This window comes from Cimex lectularius, unplaced genomic scaffold, assembly GCF_000648675.2.
Source record: "Cimex lectularius strain Harlan isolate CLEC.00 unplaced genomic scaffold, Clec_2.1 scaffold157, whole genome shotgun sequence".
In the NCBI taxonomy this organism is placed as follows: domain Eukaryota; kingdom Metazoa; phylum Arthropoda; class Insecta; order Hemiptera; family Cimicidae; genus Cimex; species Cimex lectularius.
The window spans coordinates 328,778-337,234 of NW_019392767.1; the positions used below are offsets into that span (position 1 = coordinate 328,778).

Consider the following 8,457-nt stretch of genomic DNA (forward strand, 5'->3'; position numbering starts at 1 on the left):
TTTCCTTTTAAATCTGTAAGCAAAAGCAACAGTTTCAACACATTTTATATCTACCATCGTAACTTGTCACTATGTCGTCAGTCGTAACGAAGGATTGCCCTTGTTAATTAACAAAATTAGACCAACGTGGTAAATTTTTTTTTTTCTGTCAAGCTGGAGTAATGTTGTGGTCCCTCTTCTCCCGCAAATATAAAGGGCGAGTGCATTATCTTGATTAAAGCATAAACGTGATGGAAGAAGTAATACACCTTAACACTTTATGCTTCTCTTTTTTTTTTTTTTACTTAGAAAGGAAAACAACATAATGAATAAAGCTTCCACTTTCCTTCACAATAATGACAACAAAGGTGACTATATATAACTTTCATATCTTATTAGCTGCCATTTCCTCTTTTGTTAGTCCATTAAAGCTTTTTGATATGGTTACATAACATAAAAATAATTAAAAAACCGAAAAGAAAGTGAAGATTTTAATTCTTAATTTACATTAAAAAAATTTCATCTATTTTAACATTTTTTAGAATTTAAATTTAATCTTTTCGGAGTGCTTTCGTTGCCAGGAAAGTAGTTTTTTCTTTTGTCCAAATTGAACTTGTATTGGAAGGGTTATTTTCAATTTACAATAAAGTACTCCTAACGATTACATAAGGGATGAAGTAGGTTGGAAAGCCATTAGATTAATGGCTCTTGAGAGATTTATAACCGGTGAAAAAGTGTTATCACTTAACCAACTTTGGAAAACCTATAAACCCCATAATATATACCCCAAAACAAAAAGGCAATACAAATATTTACTTTAAAATTAATTTTAAATTACTTAAATTACTTTTAATTACTTAAATTACATTTAAATTACTTTAAAAATAATTGTTGTACTATTAATTTATTTTTTGGAGAAGAAAAAGTAGTACATTAAAATTTGTTATAATTACTTTGAACTAAAAAATGTTATGTAAAAAATATTATTCATTACATTCTCATTAACCATACGGCAATGTTACCGATAGTACGTTTATAATCATGAAGGAGATGTTTTTTTAACAAAAAAACTTTAAATATAAATAAATTACTAACATACAGCCTGTAATGAATGTATATATACATGTTAAAAGCAAATGTTTATTTATTTATAATGCTATTATTGCCTAACAAGCCGCCACTACCCCACTTTTGCAGTGATTAGATATAGAATTATTTCCTTTTCATTAATTAATTAAAGAGGAGGCTTAAGTGTGGTATTAGTGCTTAGTAAGTGCGTACGCAATGAGCCTTTTCGCCTGGAAAACTGCCAACTCTCGTTTATGATATGGAAAATAATTCTCCATACTGCGACGAACAAAGTGTCTTTAATAATGTTTTCTTAAATTAGAGTTTGTAACTTTAAGCGAGATTTACCTCACGAAGTAATATTTGATTTGTTCAGAAAAAATCCTTATAATTCCGATAATTTTGTGGGTTACTGATTTATTTGGAAACCTGATTGTGATGTATTGCTTTGCGATATAAATATTCCCAATATATTCAATTTTTTCGTTATTCTCGGTTTATTTATTTTCTAAACAATGCGAAATCTCCTTTTTTTGCAGTAGTTACAGAATACATTAATATTAATATTTAAAATTGTAGTGGGCAATATACAAATTTATATTAATGTCCATTAATATTAATGGTTAAGGATGATTAGGGATTAATATTAATATAAAGGTTCAAAATCTTCCTCGGAATCAATTTGTAGCAAATGTAAAACGGTTCTAAACTTATAACACTTAACAAATTAGAAGGAGAAAAATTTAAATTTTCTTCAATATAAATTAATGAAAGGACAAAAAAGAAAAAATTAAAAACTCTAATGACCACACAAAAAGGTTTGAAACTAAAACCAGATATCATTTGATTTAGAAACTAAATAAACATATGAGAGATGATAATATATGAGTTATAAAAAACTTCATATTTCAGAAGAATCTGGTAGTTTACGGCTACAAAAATTCAAAGTAAAAAAAGAGTACCACAGGAATGAAAATAACCGTAGTCTGAATCTTTATGAAGAGCATAGGAAAACAAAACGTTGAACTGAAAGTATACATTGAACGAACTTCAAACATTCCACTTTTAGTTTCAACATAATATTTTATTAATTTTTTGTTGAAATGTAATGCATAATTTTTTTACACATTTTGAAAGATCTTTCCAGTTAAAAAAATTGTCAATTCTTTCTGGAAATATTGAGGTTTTTCTTCAGCATTCCATATTTTCGATTTCGTCTAAGGAATTTTAATTTATGTTAAAAACCGAAAATTTAATCTTTGCAATTTATTGCAATAAATTTTCAACTTTCTCTTTTTTTTAATCAGTGTTGCTATACAGTTTAAAAGTTTAATTATAAAGCTCTGAAGATAAATTACAATATCTCCAGAACGAATCGATGAACTTTTGATTTTCTGGAACCATTTTTTTAAGAATAGATTCAACATTTTTATAACAGATTAAAACAGTTTTTTTAGAGAAACTTCTAGCTATTCATTTTATTGTAAAACTAAACATGATTAAAAAGGTATTTTTGCACGAGGAATATGGTGGTTTTATTATAATTTTGTTGGCGCGATAAGCCGACCTGGTATCATCTTTTTGTTCAACTGTATTGACATATTATTTGACACATTTTGAAAGTCCTCTCCAATAAAAAAAATTCATGTTTATGTCATAAATGTACGATAGTGATACGAGAAAAGCAAAAGTTTATCGATTCGTTCTGGTAGTATGAAATTTGGCTTGAGAATTCAATAATTTGAAATTGTTGTGTAATTAGTTACAAAAAAGAAAACAGAAAATTTAAGTGAATCAAGTATGTAAATTTTATTTGTATTTATGTTTTTAAACATGACGTTAAACAATTTTAATCAGTTACACGATTAATTTAAATTATCGAGGTCTGGAAAAAATTTTGATTACATCCAGAACGAATCCATGAAATTTCGATAGTTTTGAACGGGAAAGGCCGTTGTAAAAAACGAAGTAATTATATTTGGAAAAAAAACAGGTTAACTTAGCTATCTTTTTAAAATTGTAATAACACGAGTAGTTTATATGCGAAATACTTTTGGAATGTTCTTAGTTTTATGATAAAATGCACACCAAATCGTTACAAACCAAAAAATAAAACGCCACATCTTTTATAAAAACTCATTATATGGGCATCAGTTTTTCAACTACGGAGGTACGATACAAAAAGAAGAAACGGAAAATAGATCGAAACTATTATCAAGTTAAGAAAAATGTGAACGAATTTGGGAGGGGTCTATTTTTTCCAGTAACGAGGAACGACAATGAAGACACAAAATATAGATAAAATGAATATTATGTAATAAAAGCTAAAGAAAGACAAATATTTTTGTTTAATATTTTATATAGCTTAAAAATACTATTATGTTGGGGGTTGTGGCTACCAGTTAAAATACGGCGGCCAATTTCTGCGATATACAATCTCGTTTCGTTGCCAACAATATTTAAAACATATGATGTAATATTTTGCTTAGAATTACCCGCGTAGCAGCTACATATTCCGGACGGTATCTAGGCGGATCTTGACCATGGGAAAGCCGTGGGGTGGCGGAAGTGTAAAACGGCGCTATCGCTGCCTCGCCCGCTATCGGCCACCCCCGACTGCCCTATCTCTCTGGTTAAAACGGTTGGCTCTTTTCGCGGACATTTCGAGTTTTAACCCTTTTTACCGAGAACACTGTCCGCGAAATTTTTTCTCTCGCAAAATGGCCCCTTTGTCCAGGAAAAGCGTCCGTGTGGGAAGCGATCACAGTTGTTTGTGCGAACACTTAGCCCAGCACAATGGGCGGTGGGCCTGAATGAACACGCCGAATTTTCTAGGGTTTTGTCCGACAAGCGGAGTGCATTCCGGCGTGCCCCGTGGCCTATTTAATTCCTCACCATTGTCACTAATTTGTGCTAAAACTCCCAAAAAACATCCTCGTCCCTCTGCAGTATTTTATTCTATTGTTGTTCGCCAATAGATTACGCATTTGGCTGACCAACACAATTTCAAATTTTTTATTAAACTAATAATCTATTGTGTAATAGTAATTGTCATCTTCATTAGTGCAGTGTTAATTTCAATAACTTCTTTCAGAACTTCTTAAGAGTTACGATTCTTAGGTTCAAACAAATTTACGTAAAAAGGAAAATAATATATGGTTTTTCAGGAACCGTCTTCAGGCTTCATGACCTGCTACAGTTTGGATGTCGCATTGATAAGAGGGGTATTTACGATGTTTGTAAGATGTTAATTCGTGTTAACTCGAATAGAGAAATGCCCAGATCGTGAACGCCTCCTTCTTTTCTGCATGTTAAAACGTTAATTTTTCCGCAATGCTGCGCATGGCGCTTGGTAGAACAAAAAAATAAAGCTATAACTGCCCTTGAACGCTTTTTTTCTTTTGTGTTAAATGTTAAGGTTAATAAAAATGTAAAATTAATCATCTCTTGCATTCGAAATGCTATCTATGCGCTCGAAAAGTACTAACGAATGACACGTTTTAATTCTTGCCGACATAACTGACTCGTATCCTAATGTCTAACAGCGTACAACTTTATGGGATAGGGGAAGTATCTATTATGGATGATAACAGCTCAGAAATTAACAAAATAAATGTATTGGTCTGATTTAGTTAATGCGTATTTAAGAATAAAAATATGTGTAAACAAAAAACAGCTGTTAATTTCATGTTGGTTACCTACGCCCTAACGGATAGCAATGTTCTTATTTCTCTAGGCCAAATCAGCAAAAAGTGTGAATATACTTAAGCCCTCTGCCATAAGGATGTAAAATGTCCTAGACATTTCCTCTTGTATTCACTTTTTACAAAGTATGTAAAATTATCTAATAAATAAACTCCAAACTCCAAACCTATGACAAATGTGACTACATTTTCGACCTAACTTCTACCATTAATTAAGGTTTTTAGTTGAGATTAAAAGTCAGTGTCACGAGCGGGATTCGAACCCACGATCTGCGGCTTGATACGCCGCTGCTCTACCACTTGAGCTATCGTGACCTCGATCCACTCGGACACCAACTTCCCATCTCAACCACACCTTTTGAATTTTCCCTCCTTTTTGCCATTTTTCAAAAGTCGTGTAATCTATTTGATTCTCGGCGACAAATGAAATGGCCACGGAGAGCTTTAGTGAAGTATACTTAAAGTATACTACAAAAAAACCCATAATTAATTGAAAGATATTAATTGGTCAAGCGGACCTCGAAAATTAGTGAATGTAACATCTAACATTGACCCTGGCCTGTTAGATCGAGCAATGTGATTTAGCCGATTCTTACAAGTCCTCGCCATCATTTTACTCGATCTAACAGAATCTAACAGAGTTAACAGGGGCAATACAAAGATCGTGAATACACAATTTTTCATTATGTTTTACTTATTATTTTCAATCAAACTCCATAAGCTCTGTCTGGATTCGGCCTAAGAACCAGTAGTTTGGTCAATACCTGTCTTCTATTTTGTAGGGATTGTTAATTATACTGGATTTTTTTAAAATCATACATCTTATTGGAGTAAAATTTGCAATGTTTGCAGATTTTATGATCACACAACGGTGATATCAGACCGACTATCAATCAATCAATCAAAATCTTTCAAAATGCTTGTAATAAGATAAACGAATGAAAAAAAATCCAGCTTTAAACATTGGAAACAAAAAAGTGGACCATGTCTATTCCATACAGCGATAAAGCTAAATATCTGGGAATCTCCTTAGATGCTAAGCTGGGATAGAAAGTGCAGGTGAAAAAACCCGACAGAAATAGGTTTAAGGTATAGACAACTATACTGGTTGATAGGTTGTGGCTCCAACCTTCCTATACAGATTAAAATATTATTATACAAATAAGTCCTAAAGACTTTGAGGACATATGGTATTGAACTATCGGTTGGTACCCAACACAGCAATCTTACGTAACATGGTCAATGCACCTTAATACATAAGGAATGAGGACTAGGTATCTTAAGATTCCTGAGGTCACGGCGGAAATATAAAGATTTCCCGACAAAAACCTGTTTCTCCTCAGACAGCACGAGAATGTGGAAGCGACCAAACTCTTACATAACGGAAACACCGTCAGAAGATTAAAAATAGCAAAGCCATATAAGCTAGTGCAGTTAAAAATTATTGAACAGTGAACTGTAAATCTTATTGTACCAATAGGTTTATAAGAATGTAAACATTTATTTATTCCATGTATATGATTATAAAATTAATAGTTGCTCCAATAAGACAAATTTTAATGAATAAATTTAATTTTAAAAAACCGTCCATCTTATAACAATTTTGTTTCCAACGTTCAAAGCTAAAGGGGACAAAAATTTAACGAGATTAACTGGTCGGTGCTGCGAGGAATTTTCTGATCTTTCTTTGTGTTCTAGCATCTGTGGTATCTATAACGATTTAGTCTCTTGCGATTTCCAATAAACATAACGCTTCCAGTTCGTGTTCCGGTGTCTTTCGGCCAGAAATCTGTTTTCTGGGACGTTCTTCACACAATAAACGACATACTTTTCAACAATTTACGGGGGAAATATACTTTATTTAGTTTTAATTTTAATAATTTAATTAAATTTTGATCGGTAACATTTCTGTTGGCTGTTGAAAGAGTACCCACTTGTTTTATGAAAGCCCTGGCAATCCCATCCTAACCTTCCACTCCTGCATACCATCATTATCTTTGGATATTTAAGTTTCACTTAGACAATTAATAATAAACTAAAGTTCATGATATGATTTACTATATCATGATGATTAGGATTCATTTAAATTATTGCGTTCTCATAGAATATCTTTTCCAGTGTTATTCATCAAACTAATCTGCCAAAGTGTTACATTTAGTTACATATAAGTGTCAACCTTGTTTCAATATTTAAATTGTTAACTAGATTAAAAGCTTACAATTAAATTATGATATTTATTTAAAGCGGCGGGATTTGGAATTTTCGTTTGGACGATTTTGATTAACTTGATTCGATTATCTACAATTTTTTAATCTGCCAGACGCATTTTCTTAAATTCAGTGGGAATTTTTTTGGAACAGACGAGTAAACTGTTAAATTTTTTGTATAGATTAGTGTTTTCAAAATAAATGTTAGGATAACCTTATTTATCTATATTTAAAAAGACATATTTATACAATATAATGATTTATATTCGGCCAAAAACATGGATTTTTGATATTTAGAAGAAAACAGCGTATCATCCTATTATTTCCTGAATAAGCAAATATTTTATATCTTTATGTAATATTGACATTTCAGATGGTTTTTCGATGTATAAACGAAAAAAGGATATCATCCTATTACTTAGTGAAAAAAATAATATTTCATACTCTTAAATAATATTGACCTTTTAGACATCCCAACCTGTACGCCCAGCGGATTTAAAACTATTAATCTACAATATGGTAAAAGGAGAATGGAAAAACCTCTGGGTTCGTAAAAATAGAAATAACCTTGCCAAACTGTGGTCATTTTTGACGATTTTCATTCAAAACACTTTTGGCACCATCTATTATTAACATTTTAAAAAATATAGTAAAAAATAGAGAGAGAGTGTGAGAGAGCGAGCCAGTGAGAAAGGAAAAAGGAAGATTGAACGACAACATGGGAGTTGGATATCCTATAGATAAACAATTAACGTGAGATAGATAGATAGATAAATAGATAGATAGATAGATAGAGGGAGAGGGAGGGAGAGTGAGAGAGAGTGAGTGAGAGAGAGAGAGAGAGTGAGAGAATGAGAAAGAGTGAGAAATAGGCAGTGAGAGAATAACAGAAAGTGGTATATGCTAAACCCGCACGACCCTAACGTCGTGCAGGAAGGTTGCATCTTCGCCTTGTCGGTTTTATAATGGCGCGTTCGCATTATTCTAATTTGGTTGATTGATCATCAATATTGTAATTTGAATGAAACGATCGTTTCCACAGAGTCGATTGACTAAAGTTTGATCAACTCTAACTCTTGTCGTTTAAGTTGAGACTTCGGTTGAATTCATGAGCTATTCATTTCAGTTAAAACATGACATGAAACGTGTGAACATAATATCTGTTGAGTGTTATCTGTTTAAATTTTACAATTCGGGCGTTGTATTGTTGTATTTTGTTTATAAAATAATTTAACAAAAGTGTCTTAAATGAATTTGACGTATAATGATAAAATTATTAAAATTTGATAAATTCACTGATTTCGTGGTCCGCTTGACCAATTAATACTTTACAATTATTTAAGGTTTTTAGTTGAGATGAAAAAAAGTTAATGGCACGAGAGGGATTCGAACCCACGACCTTCGGCTAGATACGCCGCTGCTCTACCACCTGAGCTATCGTGACCTCGATCCACTCGGACATCAACTCCCCATCTCAACCCCACCTTATGAGTTTTCCC

The 8,457-nt window shown here is 32.1% G+C and overlaps 1 non-coding gene across 1 annotated transcript; it reads right to left on the reverse strand.

Annotated features, from left to right (window-relative positions):
- Positions 1-4,993: 4,993 nt before the first annotated feature.
- Trnad-auc lies at positions 4,994-5,066 on the reverse strand. Its single transcript has one exon. It is a non-coding gene; the product is annotated as a tRNA-Asp (tRNA).
- Between the last annotated feature and the right edge of the window lie 3,391 nt (positions 5,067-8,457).